The 23007-nt window shown below is 42.2% G+C and overlaps 1 protein-coding gene and 1 long non-coding RNA gene across 2 annotated transcripts in view; one reads left to right on the top strand and one right to left on the bottom strand.

Annotated features, from left to right (window-relative positions):
* CCBE1 (collagen and calcium binding EGF domains 1) overlaps window positions 1–23007 on the top strand; it is a 189169-nt gene that overhangs the window by 59394 nt on the left and 106768 nt on the right. The gene's annotated exons all lie outside the window — the stretch shown is intronic.
* Window positions 1575–20378, bottom strand: LOC122465786. Its single transcript, XR_006290837.1, has 3 exons — window positions 20368–20378; window positions 2060–2064; window positions 1575–1707 (listed from the first exon to the last, which is right to left on the bottom strand). It is a non-coding gene; the product is annotated as an uncharacterized LOC122465786 (long non-coding RNA).

The following is a 23007-nucleotide window of genomic DNA, read 5'->3' as shown; positions in this document are numbered from 1 at the left end:
CAGGGTACCTGCCTATCTCATGTCCATACTCTCTCTTTTTTTACTTTTTCTGAAGCTGATCAGAACTAATTGGGTCAAATTCAATAATAGTTTCCACATGACGGAAACTGCATTTTTTTGGTGAATAAACTATTCATCTGAAAAAATTCTCTCAGCACTGGTTTGGAGCCATGTGCTTCTAAATGCTCCAAGGTCCAGTCACAGGTATTGGCATCTTTGACACAATTCCTGGGCACACACCTGTCTCTCTGTCTGGTACCACTTGTAGGGAATAGACTGCCCTCAGCCCACAGGACCAGCACTGACTCCTCAAGCACTCCGTCCACAGACTTTCACCCCCCGTGAGTACTCTGTTTATGGTTTAGCCTTTCAGGGACGTGATAGTTGAAGCAAGCAATGCACAGACTTGCAGAGGAATTTCTAAACCAATCACACTTTCCTCACAGACAAATCACATGAGATACACAAATCTAGGCAAAATAATAAACAGTTGTACACGGTTTCTTCACTCAAAGTCCTCACCACTCTTGAACATTCTTTGGGTTTTAGTCAGTGCCTTTCACGGGTCCTGGGTCCCCTTCTGGACCCCACTCCTCCAGCTCAGTTTCTCTTCCTGGTTACGGCTCTGACTAATCTATCTTGTGACTCATGATTCTAGCTCCCCTTTGCTTATTCAGGTCTGGTAGTCAAAAGGTGAGCATGGACCTTTTTAAGAGCAGCTCTTAACACTCTTTTTTCCCCCTTCTGTTTTGCTGGAGGTTTTCCATTGCTCCAACCCCACCCCCTGCAGACAACCTGGGGAGCCGTCCCATTGGTCTAAGGTGCTTCTACCTGAATGAAAGACCATTCAGGTGAATGACCCTTTATTTTTCCTGTAGCACCTACCTAGCCCAGGTTGGGGATTGTACATGACACAAACCCTGTTATCAAATTGCTTATTCAGCACACACTGAGGCATTCAACAATAGAGCAATTTTGTAAATTCAACCTGAATTCATAACTTTGAAATAGACAAATTTCCCAAATTGTCACAGCAAGGATCATGTTTATCCCTTTTATCAAATGGCATCTTGTCTGTTCTCCATTCTCCAGAGTGGAGGGATGCATTAGGTATAAGTTTAACCAGAATTTGCATGACAACTTAGCTATTTTGCTACTATTTTTGGATGTAGAATGTTTCTTTGTACAGCTGTGATATGGTACCAGCAATAAATCATTAAAAAAGTAGGGAAAAGTCCAACAAAAGTGGGCCTTCTTTAAAATTACAAAAGTTAAAGTGTTTTGAAATTAAACTCGCCAGTGACACATTATTATAAATTACCCCCACCAAAGGTTGGTTTGTTATCATATCCTATGAGATTGAGAATAACTTTTATAAATACTTAGCTGGCCACAAGGAATGCATGGCTAGGCCAACATATGGTATATATCGTTTAGGAGTAAAGAATGTTTACTACTTTATTTGAAGACAATTTGTTATAGGATGTCATAACAGCCTCTTTAAGCATGCAGTAAATTAAAACAAAGTTTGATGTATAAGGGTTGAAAAAAGCACACAAGGATATTGTGACATTCCCCTGGTGTTATCTGGGCCGGTGGTCTGCTAGGTCACTCAAATCCTTGACTCTGGGAGCCAGCCTTACCCTGCTCTGCTGTGAAAACCCCCACTCCTGGGCTGTTCACGCACAGCCTCTGGCATGTAAGGTGCTTGGATTGTGCAACCAAATGACATTAGCCAATATCTCTGATCCCAGACACAACCTAGGAACCTCCATCTTGCAGTGTCCAGTTATGCTCACTAAACGCTGCAAGTTTATATGCTGTGACGGATCCAGACCAGTGAGGTACAGGAGTCTGGTAGAAAGCAAATACACTGGCCACTGGATAAACAGTTTTATGTTCCCTGAGTGACCAGAGCAGGGGCTGCCCTAGAGCAATCAGGAACCTGCTAGAACCAATTAAGACAGGCAAGCTAATCAAGACACCTGGAGCCAATTAAGAACTTTCTAGAATCAATTATGGCAGGCAGGCTAATCTGGACACCTGGTTTAAAAAGGACCTCCCCTCCGTTAGCAGGGGGGCATGAAAGGAGTGAGAAGGCATGCTGCTGGAGGACTGAGGAGTACAAGCGTGATCAGGCTTCAGCAGGAAGATCCTACAGTGAGGATAAAGAAGGTGCCGGGGGGAGGTGATGGGGAAGTAGCCCAGGGAGTTGTAGCTGTCACGCAGCTGATACAGGGAACATTGTAGACAGCTGCTATCCACAGGGCCCTGGGCTGGAACCCCATGTAGAGGGTGGACCTGGGTTCCCCCCATCCCCCTAACTCCTTATCAGACACAGGAGGAGTTGACCTGGTCTGTGAGAAACACCAGAAGGGAAGGCCTAAATTGGAAAGGGATCTGGCCTGTCCCCGACCCACTAGGTGGGGCACAGAGACTGCGGGGATTGTTCTCTGTTTCCCCCATGCTGGCCAGTGATGAGGTTAGCTGAGTGGACAGCAGGTTTGAGCCACTAGCAAAAGTGGCCAGACTGAGGGCTGCTGTGAATCTCTGTGGCAAGCAAATCCGCCAATAAGCACAGGACTCACCAAGGCAGAGGAGGAACTTTGTCACAATGCATTCATCAATTTAACAAAGAAATAGATATGTACCAGGCTTGTTATCCCAAGGGGAGTCTGACACATTTCAAACCAAATGCACTGCTTCAGGTAGAATAAAGAAACAGATTTATTAACTATAAAGATAGATTTTAAATTTATCAGTCAAAGCATAACAAGGCGCATTTGGTCAAATGAAATAAAAGTAAAACACATTCTAAGCTGATTTTAACACTTTCAGTGCCCTTACAAACTTAGATGCTTCTCACCACAGGTTGGCTAGTTGCCCTTCAGCCAGGCTCCCTCTTTGATCAGCCCTTCAGTCGCTTGGTGGTGATGTCTGTAGATGGAGGCAGAAGAGAGAGGAAGAGCATGGCAAACCTCTCTCCCTTTTATCCTGTCCTTTCTTCCCTCTTGGCTTTGCCGCCCCCCTTCAGAGTCAGCTGAGCATTACCTCATTGCAGTCCCAAACTGACCAAAGGAAGGGGGGTGACTCACTCGGGAGTCCAACAGATCCTTTGTTATTGCCTAGGCTGGTGTCCTTTGTTCCTGTGAGGCTGGGCTGGGTTTGTCTCATACATGCCCTGATGAGGTGTGAACTTCCCCCATGCTTTTGGGGAGTTTTTGCCTGGGCTTGCTTTAAGCCATGAGGATACGTTTTCAGCCTCATAACTATATACGTGAAATTACAACCTATAAAATTACTATAACAACAATTATATAACATTACCATAACAATGCTCAGTACATCATGAGCCTTCTGAAAACACCCAACATGACAAACTTTGCACTGGATATCACACAATCATATTTTAAGGATGAACATGGGTGTGTAGGGTGTTCCCACGAGGTACAGAACGTGACAGATATATTTTTCATTAACAAGAAAGTACTTCATATGCAGAGTGTATTTTTGACATATGCCAAAGATTTTTGGTGTAAATCTAGAGTGACCTTACTATAGTTACACCAGTGAAACTGGGTACAGAATTTGACTCTCAGTATCTCTTTCCACAGCATTAACAGACCCCCAGCTGCAGCTAAGTGGATGTTAATGTTGTTGCCTCCATTAGAGTTACTCTTGGACCAGATTCTCTGCTGTCCTGCACCTTTGTGGTCAGTTATATCAATGCAAAGTGGGTAAATCACTTCCATGCTGATTTACTTGTGCTTTACCTTGCATGGGTGTAATTGACTGTATGAGGTGTAGGGCAATGGGGAATCTGGCTCATCGCTGTTATTTGGTATTATGAAACATTTATATTGTAGGAGCTCCGAGACCTGAGTCATGTTGGGATCCCACTCTGCTAGGTACTGTATAAAGAGTAGTGCATTGTTATTAAATGATAGTTCTTGTACCTAATAGCTTATTTTTCATCACCATATGACTATTTTGCAATGTATGGGTGCATCCTGAAGTTCTTGCACAGCCTTTAGTCAGGCAAAACTCCTATTGAGTAAGGACTGAACCCTGTGTAAATTATGATACCCAGCAGTTGTTACCTGTTAAAGGTAAAGTATCCCACCAAGATATCTATAAAAATCTTCAGGATTAAAATTAGGAGAACACTGAAGGCCTGATTGTGGCTGCACAAGGTGGGGAAGGAAAGCTCCCTGTATGTTCTTGTGTTGGGGCATGTAACAGCCTGGCAGGGTTTGCCTGAAATACCTCACCCTGTTGGCAGGTGTTGATTCTGTTGAGAAAGGGATGAGGAGATTCTATTGGCTTTCTAGAGAGAGGATCTAGGCTGTGGGCTGAGTAGTCTGAGGGAGGAACAGCCAGTCTTGAAGAGAAGGTGTGAGCTGAACGTTATCATTGTATTGTAATTTTTGTTGCTCAGAATTTTAAACTACAAGAAGGGGGTAAGTTCAGACTGTATAAATACAGTCTACACATGATGTAGAGGTGGCTGGGCAAAGTGCCTAGGTGCTTGTTATGATCACAGTACTTGCATGCAAAGACTGCCCAAGTCAAACACTTACCCAGGTACTAGGCTCCAAAAGTGGGTGGTGAGGGTTAGGGGTGTCGCCCTGTTTCCCACTCCTGCGCACACCAGCCAGGAGAAGGGTGCAAGGGGAAAGGAGAGTGTAAAACATAAGAAGGTGTTGCAGGGATATTGTGGCCCAAAGCCCTCCTATCACCGTCAGAGGCACTGGGCTTCTTGAGTCTGTGTGTGCCTTTACAGCAGTCTAGCCCCATATTTTGCACTGAGCAGTTGAGTACCTCAGGACCTTTCCAAGCTTAAGCAGAGGGTAGCTAACATAAGAACTACAGCTGAGACCTTTTGACTTAACCCCAGAAGGGCAATAAACAATAAAATTACTGAACCAGTCAGTGTATGGGGGGGGGGGGGGGGGGGGGGGAAGAGACAGAGAAGAAATCATCCTGCAATTTAATCTTTGTAAATCTAAAACCAGAGTTGGCTTACTCAAATATAGTACAGGCATATCAGGAAAAACTCAGAAATAGATATTAGGTTTCACATGGTGTTATTGTGTCTGCTCAAAAGATTTAGTAAATTGAGTGTGTCCCAGGGAAGGCTGTAGTGCACTTCAAATTAGATGTTCTGTAAAAGGTGTCTTGTGTCATTTCAGTGTGGCCAGGGTTTTCAAAGATAACTAGTAATTTTGCCTTGATTTTTGAGTACCTACTTTGTGTCATTGAAATGGGCCTGATTGTTAGAGGTTGGGTGCTGAGCCCTTACTGAAATCTAGGCCACTTTAAGGTGTAGCAAATTGGATATCCAAGTTCACTAATCTTGGTTAAAAGACATAAAGGACCAAATGCTGGTGTTATGTCCATGAAAGGTCAGATTACCTACATGAACGGCCAAGTAAACTAAAGGTGAAATTCTGCACTGGGATCCATTGAACTTAATTGGAAAATGAATATCAGAGGGCAGAATCTACTTCTAATCAGAGTATAGTCCAAAGGAGAGCAGAGATTTAAATTCATGACAATTTGGGATGGGGTAAAAAGGGGAGGGGGAAAATTTTGTCTCAATTTAAAAAAAAAAAGATGCCCAAACATTCCTGATGAATAATGCTGTGCAAATAAGCTGTCCAAAAAATCAGAAAATAATTGTTTTGGATTGAAATGAAAATAACATTTTTCAAAAAACGGTGTGAACAAAAAAAGTTAAAAAAGAATATCTGGGGTTGAGTGAAATGTTTGGGGGGCTTTGTGTGTGTGTGGGGGGGTTTGTTTTGTTTTTTACAAAATTGAAATTTTTGTTTCATTTCTGACTATTTTAAAATGTTTTTGATTTTTAATAAAATTAAAGGAAAGTTTGAAATGAAAAGTCAATTTGAACCAACAAATTAAGTTTTGTTTCAAAACATTTAGGTTTTCTTGGATTTCTTTTTTTTTTTTTTTTTGGTTTTTTAGTTCCTCCTGCTCTCTCCCCCCCACCCCCCAACTAAAACAATTTGGCAAAACAAACATAAATTGGTAAAACATTTTGCTATTGCCGATTCTGCATTTTTTGCTGGGGGAAAAAGTTGTGGTCCCAATCCAGCAGAGCACTTAAGCATATGCTTCACATCATTGCGACTGCTCACGTGCTTAAAGTTCAGCGCATGCTGAAGCACATGCCTAGGCCTAAATGCCAATTTGGTGGGGATGGGCAGAATCTAAAATTGTGTGCCAAAGTTTGAAAAAAGCCTTTGGAGTTCCTTAAGAATCGCTAGCTATTTATGTTGCATGGTACAAGTCATATAATTGAGTCAGGCTTAAAGAGCACTTTTAATCTCCCAAGGAATTTGTCTATCTGTTTAGTTCCTATACAGTGGCCAGTGCTGCAGTATATGAGAGCCTTCATTCTAATGATAGGCAGTGAAATGATCCCTGCTTAAATGGAATGTCTTCAGGTGGATGAAGTGAATATGTATTTGTGCGTGGATGTCTCATGCTGACTCTCATCTCACAGGTGCCTCTGCCATGGGCAGGTTGCATGATTAATCTATCCCAATGCACATTGTGTACCTCTTTCTAAGTCCAAGTCTGCCAACTACATGATGAGCTCAACACACCTGTGCAAATTCCTAGATGACAGCACTAATATTGAAAACAGCATCTTCTGATAACTGGAAATTGATTTTAATCAGGACAAAGAGTCCACTTGGATAGCCTGACTCTTCAGATACTGTTCAGAACTAAATAACCGATGAATAATCTGTTCTCTTTATATACAGATTTTTTCCAGTTCCACTGTCATCCTGTTTTTAAATGTTTGATCTTTATGGACATTTGAAGCACATGTATAATTAGCGAGTTGACAATCTGTTTTAGTTTCCTAATTATTTTCAGATGCTTGAAAATGAAATACTTCTAAAATCATAAGTTTTCAAAGAAAGAAACAAAGCGCTTCAAAGTGGGAGAACACCCCGAGGTCTGATTAAAAGTATTGGATTAAGTAATGCAGGCTGTCATTCTTTTACTCGCTTTTATTATTCTTGGCTTATTTAAAAGATCTTCATCCAGATTTGTCTTTTACAAATTCATACTAGAAGTGGATTATGCAGTTAAGACAAAACAGATACATCTTCTCATTTTCTGATGTTCATTTTTTCTAATCTTCCAATGTTATTCTAGGGCTATGGTTTATTTTACTCTGAATAGTTAAGTCAATTTAAATGGCCAGAGTGTAGCATAATTCAGGGAGGTGATTTAAAATGATTTGAGTCGGGTGTGTGCTAAACGCAACGTCGGAATTGTCTGTGGAGGATTGAAAGGCTTTCATTGATAAATGATTGTGATACCAGCTGGCAGATTGCTGAGTACAAGGAGGCTAGCATGGGATGTGGAACCTGTGCTGTTGAGAACAATTAGGAAAGTCCCTGCCTTGACTATGACAGTGTTGCTGCCCCTCACAATTTTATCATAAAACTTATGGTATCTGGTGCTTTTCTTAAAGCCCCAGCTCCTGGAGTCATGCTGTTATGAGACATCTCAGCTTTCATTTAAAAAAAAAAGGGGGGGGTGGGATTTCTAGCCCTGATGGTTGCAGTGCGGGGTTCGAAAAATGTGAACCATAAAGGCTCAAACATCAGGTGGTAAATAAAAAGAACCCTACATTTATTCATTTAAAAACCTCATGATTTTTAAGGCAACCTCATGTTTCTTGATGGGCCTGACTCATGATTTTTGAATTCTTGTGGTTGGGAATCCTGTTCTTGAATCCTGGCTGGGATGATTTAGTTGGGGATTGGTCTGCTTGGAGCAGGGGGTTTGACTAGATGACCTCCTGAGGTCCCTTCCAACCCTGATATTCTACGGCTATAGTGCTTTGGGACTGATCTAGCACCCATTGAAGTCAATGGGAGCCTTCCCATTGGCTTCAAATGCATTGCTTCAGGATAGGGTTGCCAGGCGTCCGGTTTTCGACTGGAACCCAGGCAGCTCTGGTCGATGGCACAGTGGGGGCCTAGGGCTAATGCAGGCTTTCTGCCTGCCCTAGCTCCACGTGGCTCCCTGAAATGGCTGCCAGGTCTCTGCAGCCCTGAGACACATGGGAGGCTCCATGTGCTGCCCCCACCCAGAGGGCCGGCTTCGCAGCTCCCATTGGCTGGGAATCGCGACCAATGGGAGCTGCGAGGGCTGCTCCTGTGGGCGCGAGGGAAGTGTGCGGAGCCTCCCTGGCTGCCCATGCATCCAGGGGCTGCAGGGACCTGGTGGCCACTTTCTTGGAGCCAGGGTAAGCGCTGCCAGGCCCCTGCACCCTGAACCCCCTTCCGCACCCCAACCCCCTGGCCCAGCCCGGAGTCCCCTCCCACACCCAAACTCCCTCACGGAGCCCGCACCCTCCCCAACACCCTGCCCCAGCTGCCTCCTTCACCCCAAACCCCTCATCCCTGGTCCCACCCCAGAGCCCACACCCCCCGCTGGAGCCTTCACCCTCGTCCCCGTGCTCCAGCCCTCTGCCTCAGCCCAGAGCCCTCTCCTGCATCCTGAACCCCTCATTTCTGGCCCCACCCAGAGCCCACACCCCCAGCCAGAGCCCTCATCCCTCCCACACCCCAACTCCCTGCCCCAGCCCGGTGAAAGTGAGTGAGGGAGAGAGCAAGTGACGAAGGGAGGGGGGATGGAGCGAGCAGGTATGGGGCCTTGGAGAAGGGCAGGACAGGGGGTGGGGCAGAGGTGTTCCATTTGTGCATTAGAAAGTTGGTAACCCTACCTCAGGACCCAATGAATAGCAGAGAGATGTGTGCTTGTGAGGGCAGAGGGATTTCTCAGTTCCGATTCCAGCTTATACATGGGCTACCTTTGGTGGTCTTGGGCAAACTTTCTGCCTCAGTTTTACCATCTCTAAAATGGAGAGGATAATACCTGCCTCTCAGAAGTGGTGTGAACGTTAAATTGGTTAGGGCAAAGTCCTGCTGTTCGCTCCTCTCCTGAGAAGCTGCAGTGCTACAGCAGCCCAGGGGAAGCATCCTGCGAATTGTGTAGAAAAGGGGCAGGCAGCAAGTCTTCCGGGAGTGCTGTGGGGTGATGTTGTCCAGCATCCTAACCTATTGACGTGCTTCCCCATTGCCTGTTGCTGGAAACTAGCAGATGCCTTGAGGATAGTGTTGGGGGCTTGCCCATACTCCAGACTCATTTGGTCTTGCTGCTTTGGTGTCTGGAGAGCTTCTGCCTGCACTAGCCCCTCATGCCTAGCGAGCAATTAAGGCAGGATGCTGCCTGGGTTCTGTGCATGCATGCTAGGGGTGTGAACAGGCCTCTGTGACCTTAGATAAATGACCAAAATTAAACCCACATGAGGAAGTTCAAAGTGCTGGTTGACAGTCTCTACATCCTGCTGTGATCTTGAGCCTCATTAAACTTGTTGAATTCAGCTTGCTTAAATAGTAGTACATACTAGTAATCCTGGGTCATCCCATAAACTCTATAAAGCTAGTATGCAGCAAAGAGGGGACTGGATATCTCAGAAGATTTATAAATGGGCTCTTGATACTTTAGGTCAAATTTAGCCCTGGTCAGTTGTGGATGAAAAATCACTTCTCTCTCTAGCTGTTCATTGGGCTACTGTCCATGAAATAATTTGTAGTCTCACTAGATTCTGGAAGAACAGCTTCCATATCGGCACCAAAAAATCACCATTGCAACTGGCCACCAAATTTTCAGACTGGCATCTCAGGTGTGCCCACAAAATTTGCACTGGCACCCTTCACACAGAACCACACATTTGTGCCTTCAAAACAGGTGGTGGAAATCTGAATTTTAAAAAACGGAATATTCACAGAAATTAATTTGTATGTAACAACTTATTTTGCATGTGCAAATGCTTATTTGTGAACAAATGGGAGAGCTGCGTGCACAGGGTATGCAAACAACTGTGATGGGTACAGCATGAATCACCACTAACCTTTGTGAATTTGCCTTAAAGGATGCATTGCCACTAGACCATACTCCATTCCTTATGGGAGTGAGGAAAGCTAAATCAACAACCATCCTTTCTCATAGCTTGGCATAAATATTGCCATTTTTTCAGCAAGGTACAGTAAAAGGAATCTCATGTGGGTGGAACTGCAGATATTCGTTATACATTTGAATGTTTGTGTGCTTTCTAGAAGACTAGGATTCTGAAGCCAGATCATGCAGTGAGTTGGAGAAGCTTTCTGCTTTTTTTCAGTATTCACATTAAAGCCAAGAATGATCATCCCCAGCCCCAGTGCTGCAGATTTCTGAAGTGTTATTAGCCTTTTTAATTTCAAACTTTTGACTAGCCTCCAAAAGTTGAAATGCTTCTAAAACCTTTCTATCATATGTATCATATTAGCACAGGTTTTATTTTTGATATTCAATCAAATAAAGAGAACCAGCCCATGTTCGGCAAGGTTTATTTGAAAAAAACAGAAACGAAGCTTTTGTGATTTGTGCTGTTGGCATGAATTCAGTGTTGAACCCACCCATTACACATGTTGTCAGATCCCTCACAAAATTCCAAATGTGTCTGGTTTTAGTTTTACAAAAGAAGGCTTTTGTTTTGTAGCTTCGTTCTACTGCAAGATAAAGGCTGAGACAAGAAGCAGCATTTTTAACCTGGGGAGGCTTTTTAATTTGCCTTGTGCATTTTTTATTGTGTTGGCACATCCCTGTGCCTGTGTTTATTTAGAGCCTCTAAGCAAACATTTATTTTGTCCTCTGATGTTATCTTCATTTAGTTCCTCTTCTCCTCTCTGAGGTAGTACATTTCCCCACTGCATCTTCTCCTCCAGTCAGGAGGCTCAAATGGCCTCTGTTGAGGCCACTGGCAAACCATACTATTCCACTAATGGGCCACCAGAGGGAAGCACTGTAAGAGTGATGGAGTGTTTTGTCCTCTTGGAGAAAGAACAGGAATTTTGCAATACACTAAGAAGAGCAGAGGTCCAGAGTAGAGCTGTGCAAATAGTTAAATTGTTTTGTTCGGTGGCTGAACCAAAAAAATTTAAAACTTTTTTTTAGTTGAACGAAACATTTAGTTTGACCCGAAATAATTTTTTTTTTTTTTTTACATTTTTAAAAATAAAATGAAAGTTAAAATTTTGAGGCATTGAAACTTTTCATTTTGAAAATGTCAAAGAAAAAAGCTTTAGCTTTTTTTGGAATTTTTTCTTCAGCTAAAACAGTCTGGAGAATTTCACATGAATTCATTAAGCTTTTTTCACCAAGAAATGCGTTTTCGAGTTGACCAAAACATTTAATCTGAAAACTTTCACCCAGCTATAGTCCTGAGGCTACTCTGTCAAGTCTTGCTCTCCCATACTTCCCTGTGCAATCGTGAAAAGATAAGGATCTCAAGTGTGTGTGTGCGTGCGCGTGCACGTGTTTGTTTAGAGTGAATGAGGATTGTAGTCTTCTGCTTTGTTGCCAGGATTTTATCATATATTTTACAGTCATTTATTTTTAATATCCTTTTTTAAAATGTGAGACTAATGTGGCAATATCTGGAAAACACTGGAAACTACTGTTCATGCAGACACTTTCATTTGTTCAGTTAGCGATGTAAAGGTCCATTTATATCTCTCCACTACTAAGAGGAGCAAAGCATATTCAACAGCCAACATGTCAAGCTTAGGAAAAAGAAAAGGTTTTGGACTCACTGAAGAAGGTCTGTGTCATTTAAATTCTCTGTATATCACAAAGTGCAGAAAGCATTCAATTGCTCTGCCTGGTGACAGAAATTTAAAGACCTCAGATGCCCTGTGATATAACTCAAGAAAAACCAACACTGAGCTGGTCCACACAGCATATTAACTAAAAACTGTATTTCACCATCTGGTAAATTTATACCATTCATTCTTTTTTTTGCCATCTTCAGATTTACTATTGCAAAAACTGCACAGATCATCATGTTTATACCATATATTATGTGTAGCTAATTCTTCCAAATTCTGGACAAATAGCCATGGAAATAATAAAGCAATGGGCTACATCAGCCACCACAAGTGAAAATGTCAGCATCTGTCTAGAGACACTCTTGGCAGGCAAAAGGTATCACTTTTTTTCTGATTATGCTGCTTGAAGGTTCCTGAGCTCTTCCCCAAGGCTCTCCTCCCCCCAGCCTCCTTTTGTTCTGTGCATACAACAGTTCTATTCTATTCCTTATTCTGCACCCATCAATATTATATCTGAGGAATTTTTTAACAGCAGGAATTTTAGAGGTCCTGCAGGCCAAATTTAGGCTGCTAGGTAAGAGTTTATAGTCCAGGACCTCCATGGTAGCATTCTCTGAATGCTTCCAGTTCCATGTGCATGGCCAATTAGACGGGCAGAACTGCTGGGTCTCAATGCATGGATGAGATGATGGTGTTCAGAGGAGGGATTCAGGTTTATTAGAAACTAAGGAAGGATGGGTCCCACCTAAAAAAAAATGGAAGCATATTGCTGGCATGTAAGATTAAATAGGTCATAGAGAAGTTTTTAAACTAAGGGCTGGGGGAAAGCCGACAGGTGGGGAGGACACAGGGTTCAGACAGAGACATCCCTTAGGGGAGGATCTATGAACAGGGATTCTCTATCAGTGGTTCTCAAACTTTTGTATTGGTGACCCCTTTCACACAGCAACCCTGTGAGTGCGACCTCCCTTATAAATTAAAAAAAACTTTAAAAAATATTTAACACTATTATAAATGCTGAAGGCGAAGCGGGGTTTGGGGTGGAGGCTGACAGCTCTCAACTCCCCAAGTAATAACCTTGTGACTCCCTGAGGGTTCACGACCCCCAGTTTGAGAACCCCTGCTCTATATCCTAGTAAAGAGAAGATAAAAGTTGACAAAGTACACATAGGAACTGAAGAGAAACAGTCAAATGAAAAATAGTCCCATTCAATTACATCCCATGAAGGCAGACAACTAAATATTGACAAATTTTATAAGTACTTGTATACAAATACTAGAAGTCTAAATACTAAGATGGGTGAACTTGAGTGCCTGGTGTTAAATGAGGATTTAGATTTCATAGGTATTTCAGAAACTTGGTGGAATGATGACAGTCAGTGAGACATGGTAATACCAGGATACAAAATACAGAGGAATGACAGAGAAGGTCATGCTGGTGATGGAGTCAGATATAATAAAAGTCTTAAATGAATCAAACTGTACCATAGAACTTCTGTGGAAAGAAATTCCCTGCTTGAATAACAAGATTCTAGCAGCAGGAATATACTACCTACCACCTGGCCTGAATAGTGACAGTATTTGTGTAAAGATCAGGGAGATTAGAGAGGCTACAAAATCAGAAAATTCAATAATAATGGGGGATTTCAACTATCCCCATATTCACTGGAAACATGTATTCTCAGGATGGGATACAGAGATAAAATTTCTAGACATCATTAATGACTGTTTCTTGGAGCAGCTAGTCCTGGAACCCACAAGGGGGGAGAGAATTCTTGATTTAGTCCTAAATAGATTACAGGATCTGGTCCAAGAGGGGAATATAGCTAAACCGCTCAGTAATAACAACCATAATGTAATTAAATTTAATATCCTTGTAGGGGGGAAAATACGAAAGAAACCCACCACAGAGGCATTTAACTTCAAAAAGAGAAACAACATAAAAATGAGGAAGCTAGTTACATGGAAATGAAAAGGAACAGTCACAAGACTGAAATGCCTGCAAGCTGCATGGAAACTATTTAAAACCACCATAATAGAGGCTCAAACTAAATGTATACCCCAAATTAAAAAAACCCAGTAAGAGGACCAAAAAAAATGCCACCATAGCTAAACAATAGAGTAAAAGAAGCGGTTAAAGACAAAAAGAGATCCCTTAAAAATTGGAAGTCAAATCCTACTGAGGAAAATGGAAAGTGTAAAGGTATAATTAGGCCAAAAGAGTTTGAAGAGCAACTAGCAAAAGGCACAAAAACTAACAGCAAAATTTTTTTTAGTACCTCAGAAGCAGGAAGCCAGCCAAACAGTCAGTGGAGTGATCGAGGTGCTAAAGGAGCACTCAAGGAAGACAAGGCCATTGTGGAGAAGCTAAGAGTTATTTACATCAGTCCTTACTGTAGAGGATGCGAAGGAGATTCCCACACCAGAGCTGTTCCTCTTTAGGTGACAAATCTGATGAACGGTGGCAGATTGAGGTCAACAGAGATGGTTTTGGAAGAAATAGATAAATTAAACAGCAGTATGTCACCAGGACCAGCTGGTATTCACCCAAGAGTTCTGAAGGAGCTCAAATACAAAATTGAAGAACTGCTAAATGTGGTGTGTAACCTATTGCTTAAATCAGCCTTTGTGCCAGATGCGTGGAGGATAGCTAAGCTAATTCTGATTTTTTTCAAAAGGCTCCAGGGGTGATCTTGGCAATTACAATGAGCCTAACTTCAGTACCAGGCAAATTAGTTGAAACTATAAGTAAAGAACAGAATTACCAGACACGCAGATAAACATAAGTTGCGTAAGAGTTAACAAGACTTTTGTAGCAGGAAATCATGGATCACCAATCTGCTAGAATTCTTTTGAGGGTGTCAACAATCATCTGGACAAGGGTTAGCCATTTGATGTAGTACACTTGGACTTTCAGAAAGCCTTTAGACAGGGTCCCACACTAAAGGCTCCTAAGCAAAGTAGGCAGTTATGGGATAAGAGAGAAGGTCCTCTCACACATCAGTGACTGGTTAAAAGACAAGAAATAAATTATAGGAGTAAATGGTCAGTTTTCACAGTGGAAAGAGGTAAATAGTGGGGTCCCCCAAGAATCTGTACTGGGATGAGTGCTGTTCAACATATTCATAAATTATCTGGAAAAGGGGGTAAACAGTGAGATGGTATAGTAAGTTTGCAGATGATACAAAATTATTCAAGATAGTTAAGTCCAAAGCAGACTGAAGAAAGTTACAAAGGGCTCTCACAAAACTAGGTGACTGGCAACAAAACAGCAGGTGAAATTCAATGTTGATAAATCTTAAAGTAATGCACAGTGAAAACATAATCCCAACTATACATACAAAAGGATGGGGTCTAAATTACCACACCTACTCTAAGATCTCTTTCTTGAGTGGTTAGTTCTTTGAAAACATCTGCTTCATGTGCAATGGCAGTCAAAAAAAAAACAATCAAAAAAGCTAACAAAATGTTAGGAACCATTAGGAAAGGGATAGATAATAAAACAGAAAATATATTACCAATATATAAATCCATGGTTCACCCACACCTTGAATACTGCATGCAGTTCTGCTCACCCCATCTCAAGAAAGATAGATTAGAACTAGAAAAGGTTTAGAAAAGGGCAACAAAAATTATTAGGGGTATGAAACAGCTTCCATATGAGGAGAGATTAGAAAGACTGAGACTATCCCAGTTCTGTTCATTTTAGAAAAGAGACAATAAGAAGGGATATGATAGAGGTCTATAAAAACATGAATGGTGTGGAGATAGCATATGAGGAAGTGTTATTTACCACTTCATAAAACACCAGAACCAGGGGTCACTCTATGACATTAGAAGGCAGAAGGTTTAAAACAAATGTAAGGAAGTACTACTTCACACAGTCAGTCTGTGGAAGTTTGTTGCTGGGAGATATTTTGAAGACCAAAAATATAACTGGCTTCAAAAAAGAATTCGCTAAGTTCATGGAGGATTTTATGACTTGGCCAGAGGGCTGAGCCACACAAGACCAGGAGTCAGAGGCAAGCAGGAAGAACTGGGACCAAAGATACTGGCAACATTATGCTTGGTCGCAAGGGGGCACTCCACGGGAGAGAGTGCCCCACCACAGAGAGAAGCTCCCCATAGTTTACTGCGAGGTAGCTAAGCAAGGTCAACATTATATCCCTTGCCCATGGCTGACCTTGCCTAATTCGTCTTAGTAAAACTACAATGCCTTATTCTCCACTAAGATTTTACAGTGGGATAGGTAATAGTGTGTTAGTTATCCTATGGCAAAAACACACTCTCTTTTCACAATGAAGACAAAGTAATGGTGTTTCCATTCCCTGTCCTAAGCCACAATACATGTTATAGAATGCTTTTCTCTTTTACTAAACAGGATCTGAAACAAAACAAAACACAAAACTAATCAAATCCACAAGGGAAGCCACTGTCAAATATTATGGTAATGTGGAGACTTTAACCACAATAAAGTTAGGAAATGTAAAGTTATTGCAACTGAAACATGGCCACATTGCACATAGATGGAGGCAGTAAAATTAACACCATATACAGTTATCAAAAAAGGCTACACATGCATAAAGGTGCTTAACTTGTGGTAGTTGTGGGAACCATAATGTTGCATACATGTTTTGATTTGATAAATTGGAACAGCTTCTTTGATTGCTGTACATAATGCACTTTTCAAAACCTACCTGAATATGTCTGTCAGTGGTTCCCAAACTGGGGTTCACGAACCCCTGGGGGTTCGCAAAATGTTACAGGGGGTTCTCAGGGAAAAAATGCCCTAATGGAGGACAGAGCTATCCCTAGGGATCCCAGGCAGCACTGGGCCAGCAGCCTGGAGCCCCTGGACTTCCAAGAGCTAAGCAGATCAAAGCAAGTCTATCTATCACACTGAGGAGATTTAAACTTCAAGACTCCTTATAAGAAATGGAAAGGAAGGTGGATATTTTTTGCTGTTTTTAAAATTAAATAGGCAGGTAGTATTGTTTTTAAAATTATGAAGAACAACTTTAAGCTCTGTTGTAACATGCGTCGTTTGCCTGGACTGCTCAAGACCTGAATGCTTGTGTAGGAGGAACTCTCTGAGTTGGCTTCTTAAATACCTTCATGCTGTTTCACATGTGATACTCCTTGTTGAAACATAGGAGCCTTGTCTTATAACAGGCTTATTCAAAGTGATACAAGCTACGAAAGTGAGATCTTGGAAGAGTGTTGCCGTTTTCATAATGTAATAAAAATACTGTAATGATAAATAATAATAAAGAGCATGTAATAAGCATGTCATAAAAACAAATTTTATATTTCCAAGATCACTGCTTTTATAATTTATACTCAGGTAAAGGAGAAAATCCCTGGGAATATTCATTTTTAGGAGGGGTTTGCGAGACTTGAGCTTTCAGTGAAAGGGGTTCACAGGTTGTTAAAGTTTGGGAACCACTGGTCTATGGGGAGATTCCTTCCCTGTTTCTTGGGTAGATAAGGCACGTTTTGTAATTATTCCTTTTTATATTCTTAAAATTTATTTGGTAAAAGTAATTAAAATACAAAACCCTCTACTATAAAATCTTCATCTTTAATTCTTTACGGGTCTCTAGTCTGATTTCTGGGCCAAAGATCTTTTATTAAAATATACATGCTATTAAATAGAAATTTTTTTTATTTTTACATAAATGATTTCATTTTTAAAGAGCCTAAGAAAATGTGCCTGAAAATATTATAGGTGTATCCATTTCAGTCCAGAAAAAACAACAAATTATAATTGCAGAGAGATTTATGCTCACAAATGCTTGTTTTCACACACAAAAATCTAATTCTGCAAGTAGTGGAGGCTATTTCCACTGAGATAGCAACTGTGTGTTTCATCAGTCTGTAAACTGCTGTGTCCCTCTGAAACCTCTTTCAAATTGCTTTGGGGCTATCTGGTAGTTGGATGGCTATGTAGTGGCAGAGGACCAGATTCTCAACCCTGTTCTGGCTGCTTTACACTGCTCCTGTGGTGCAGTCTATTTCTAAAGGTGGCCATCCACCCATCTCTGTCAAAAAAAAACTCCTCTCTTGTAATTTATTGTTTATACAGTGCCCGAAGTGTGCATGGAACTGTACTGACAAATGCACGAGAAAAAGAAAGAGCTGAGGACAAGCAACACATGACACATGTAGTCACATTGCTTAATGCACTACTGGAAGGCGCTCAGATACTATGATGATAAGTGCAGTGTAAGAACCTACACAGAATAGAATAACATCAGTCCTGAAATGTGACAGGCCAGGCGATGAGTGCATTGCCCATAGCTACCATGTACCTTTGCTAGGCTTTCACCAAGTCTACTTTTTGAACTGGAAAGGGATCGCTCAGCTAACTTGTTAGCCACCCAAGTACTTTTGGCCAAATTACCAGATAATGACTCTCCAATTAAATTATCTAAATAAAAGGAAGCATTCAATAAATTATGCCTGTCACATAGATGGGAGATGGATGGGCAGATTAAGTGTTCCATGTTTCCTGATGTGTCTTACGGGTGATTTGAGAGGAGACACAGAATTTCCCTTCCTAACAGACTGACTACTGATGAGTTCAGCAGCTGTTGCTAGTTATGTCACCTTCACCCTGTCAATGTTGCTGCCACATTACCAAGCTGTGTGTTTTAGGGAGCTTTAGATGCTTAAAATCCAGGTGCTAAAACTTCCTCAGTGCCCTAGTTCCCATGGAAGATTTATGTCTGTTCTGTTGGTATTTATTTTGGCCATCAATATCTGGCTTTCTTATGCTTATTTTAAATAGTAGGGATACTCCCTGTGCCCTTTATTTTAGTTCTTGAGAGCTTTTCCTGAGTCCTGCTACTGACTAATACCTGCCTAACTAGTGGGTTAATATCTTTGACAGCTGCCATTCTTTGGCCAGCCTGCCCACCCATGTACCTTGCAGATGCAGTGGTGTGTATTGAGTGTAACTCACACAAAAATAAGCCCACGGAAATACCTAGATAGCAAGTTTCAGAGTAGCAGCCGTGTTAGTCTGTATTCGCAAAAAGAAAAGGAGTACTAGTGGCACCTTAGAGACTAACCAATTTATTTGAGCATAAGCTTTCGTGAGCTACAGCTTCTAGATAGCAAGTGTCTCACATTTTTTATTACACAGACTATGGACCAAAGTTTCAGAATAGCTCACGGCCAGATTGGTAAAGGTTCAGCGTCTATATCTGGGTTCAGATTTTCCGGAAAGCTAAGCTTCCATTTAGGCCCCTAAATAAGGGCTAGATTTTATCAGTGTTTTAGCTAGCCTACCTTTTTATTTACACAATGCTGTACTATTATTACTATTAGTCTATTTTCTTTGCTGTTTTTTTTATCCCCCCCTCACCCCCCAACTGTGTTTCCCCTGAATTATCCGCAGTGATGACTGAATCTTTTTCCTGGCTGGTTGCTGGAGGTGCATTACTTTTCACTTGTTTCCACTGAATTTTATCTGCCATTGTGATGCCTAGTCTGTTAACCTTCTTGGACCCCTTTGAAGTGCCTCAGAATGCTTTGTAGACCTAACTAACCTGAATAATTTGTCATCCATAGATCTTGCCATCTTTATCGTCACTGCCTCTTGAACTGAAGACAGATACTTATGAACAGCTAATACAGATCCCTACCCCGCTTTTAAAGTCTTTGCATGTTGAAAATTGGCAGCTTTTCCCTACTCTGTGTTTCTCTTTTCCAGTTTTTATTCCATGCCAGAACTTTAGCTCTTTCCACATCACTACTTAAGTTTCTGTAACAGCTTCTTGTAAGGGACTTTATTAAAGGCCTTTAAAAATCAAATAAATTATAACTACCATTTCTCCTTTATCTACTAGTTTGTTAATTCCCCTAAAGATTTCCAAGAGGCTGAAGAGGCCCTTTCACGCAATAGGTTATTAGTATAGCTCCTAGGCCCAGTGAATATTTAAGTGCATAAGCACATTATTCTTCCCCTGGATTTTCTCCTCTACTTAAATTGCAAGTTCTTTGGGGCAGGGAATCTGTCATCTATATTATAAAGACACACACATGCCTTTGATGCTGTATGAGTAATAACAGCAATGCTAGATTGCATGCTCTTTCTAATACACTTTTCCAGTTGAACATACTTAAATAATTTAACTGAAATTTCAGTTTGGCGAGGCTATTTGGATAGTAGTTCTGTAAATGGGAGGAAATTGTCTTCCTCTGTGAGATCACCTCATATCAGAATTACTTTGTATCTCTCCCGTTTGGCCACAGACAAGTTTGGATTTTTTTGCTTTTTTGCTTTTTTGGGGGTAAATTTCTAAAACAGGAGTTAAGCCAGCTAGAGCTGGCTTTAGTCTGAATGATTGATGAATACTGGCGTGAAAGTAGCTCTGCTGTGCAATGATTTTATTTCCTAGCTACAGTATAATAAAAACCATTTAAATATAGGTCTATAGTACATGCCTAAAAATAATTATTATGGCTATGGGCTTAAAAATGAGAGCCGAGTACATGTGTTTGCAACGGAAATATGTAATTGTTTTCCCAAAAAAGATTCCATGCTTCTTCCTGTCTCTCTTTTTTAACATGCATTATTTGGAGTGCAGTGTGTATCATGGAAGCAATTTAAATGCATGGGGCCAGATTCAGCAAAAGTAATAAATAGCAATGTGTAAATCACAGCTACCTGCACTGACTGAGCACCTTTGTTCACAGAAAACATTCACCTTAAGCGACATACACCGTTATGTGCTACCTTCTGCATGATTCTGTTGTGGTACTGGGTGAGGAGAGAGGGCATTTGTGAAGAGACACATGGCGTGGACCTGGGACAACCCTCCTTCCCCAACCCTTGAAATCCTCACCTGACGCTTTCTTGTCATGATCATATCAGATCAGTGGTCCCCAAACTTTCTACCTCACCCCCCCTTACTCCTGTCTGCTCCCTCCCCCCTCCAAGCTGGGGGCAGGAGCGGGGCCGCAGCTCTGGGAGAGGGGGCCCCAGACAGGGGTAAGGGGGCCTCAGCTTAGGGTGGGGGTGCAGCCAGCAGCAGAGCTCCAGCCGGGCGCAGGGCTGACAGGCGGGGGCAGGAGTGGAGACCTGGGTGTGGGGACGGCAGCCAGGGCCCCAGGCGCAGGGCAGGGAATGGAGCCCAGGGCCAGGAGCAGAGCTGGGTGGCGCTCCCTCCCCGGGGTGGCTGGCCCAGACCCCAGCCCCAGCTGTGCCACCCTGAATGTTTCTCCTCACCCCCCTACAGGTTGCACCGCACAGTTTGTAAACCTCTGTATTTGATTGTAAGCTGACAGGAACTCAGGGTCTGAGTTTTCAGAAGTGATCACTCGCACTTCCTGTTGATGTCTTAGGAGATACAAGCACTCAGCACTTTTGACAAACCAGCCCAGCTCTAAAAAAAGGAGTACTTGTGGCACCTTAGAGACTAACCAATTTATTTGAGCATAAGCTTTCATGAGCTACAGCTCCACCCCCCACCCCCGACGTTCTTGTTAAACCCTGGATTTGTGCTGGAAATGGCCCACCTTGATTATCATACACATTGTAAGGAGAGTGATCACTTTAGATAAGCTATTACCAGCAGGAGAGTGGGGTGGGGGGAGAGAAAACCTTTTTGTAGTGGTAAACACCCATTTTTTCATGGTTTGTGTGTATAAAAAGATCTTCTGTACTTTCCACAGTATGCATCCGATGAAGTAGGCTGTAGCTCACAAAAGCTTATGCTCAAATAAATTGGTTAGTCTCTAAGGTGCCACAAGTACTCCTTTTCTTTTTGTGAATACAGACTAACACGGCTGTTACTCTGAAACCGGCCCAGCTCTGTTTATATTTGTTATGTAAAACGCCATGCGCATCTCTGGGGGAGGAAGGGAGTTTGGTTCAATGAATGGGACAGCGGGCTAGAGGTATGTTCACACAGTAGCTGGAAGGTATAATCTTGGATCAAGCTAGCAGGCTAAAAATAGCAGGATTGTCGTTGTGGCACATTTGGTGACTTGAGCCACCCACTGGGGTCTCTGTGGCCATGCTGCTATCCTGAGCTAGTTCCAGGAGAGCTAGCACATGTACTGCTACCTGAGCTGGGAATTCTACCTCCCAGCTGCAGTGTAGACGTACCCTTGGACTCAAGACACCTGGGTTCTATCCCTGGCTCAGCCACTGGCCAGCTTGGTGTCACTAGGCGAGTCACTTCACTGTTATGTGCCTCAGTTTTCCCATGCATAAGATAGGGATAACGATACTGCCTTTGCAAAGCACTTTGAGATGTCTGGATGAAAACTGCCAGGTGAAAGCTAGGTGTTTTGTTATGTAAAAGGAATAAATAATAATAAATTGGTCCATAAATTTTTCAGCAACACCGAGCACTCTGTCATTTCAGAAAGCTACAATACCTTGTCAAATAAAGAGCAGAAATGCAGGCAAGCAGTCTTCAAAGGTACCATGTAATCCCCAGGGGGGAGATCTGCTTTTGTGAACAATTCTCAGAAGACAGCGTGGCGATTTTTACAAACAGGTCCTTGTAAACTTGGAGGTGTACGTTGAAGCCTGAGTGAACATTCATCATTTGGCACCAAAAGAAACTGAAAAGCAGGGGTCGGGGGTTGAAAAGCTTGGCCAAGGTAAAAACAAAGTCCTGCCTTTACTTGAAGCCACTGTGGATGCAAATGAATTGCCTCAGTGGAAGTAACAAAAGATATGTTATCCCACATTTAATAAAAATGAAAAATGAACATACAAAGAGCTCACTTCAGGCTTCAGATGTCTGATGCCTCTTTACTGCACACCACCATTTCCTGGTGGGAAGGAGGCCAAAGAAGCGTATCCTCTTTTGGAGTGTGGGGTGCGTGGTCATTTCCCATTAGTGTTGTTATGAAACTGCTTAATAGATTTCCTTTCACACACGCCTCTTCCCTGTGCCCAAGGGGGGATGGACTTCTACTTAAGCCCAGCAAATGTGCGCTAGACCAAACTGGGGTGCATTTAATTTTGGCTGTAACATAAAGATGGAGACCCAAGAGACTTTAGGGCCTTGATTCTGTGAGATGCTGAGCACACCCAGCTTCCACTGAAACAAGGATGCTCTGCACCTTGTAAAATTGGACCCGAATTACTACAGGCCTTATTCACATTGAATAGCACTTGGTGGGCTATTGCAGAGTGGGTTGGCTGCTTGATGTTAGTACAAATCCATAGACTCTGGTCTTAAGTTTTCTCTTTCAGTTGAAATTGTTTTGTTACTGTAGTGGTCACAGCACTATGTTTTAGAAAATATTGTTCTTGACAGTGCATTTCTGTGATGGGGTTCCC

Source organism: Chelonia mydas, chromosome 5, assembly GCF_015237465.2.
Source record: "Chelonia mydas isolate rCheMyd1 chromosome 5, rCheMyd1.pri.v2, whole genome shotgun sequence".
Taxonomy (NCBI): domain Eukaryota; kingdom Metazoa; phylum Chordata; order Testudines; family Cheloniidae; genus Chelonia; species Chelonia mydas.
The sequence above is the reverse complement of the archived record's forward strand: the minus strand, read 5'-3'. Positions and strand labels throughout refer to the sequence as shown.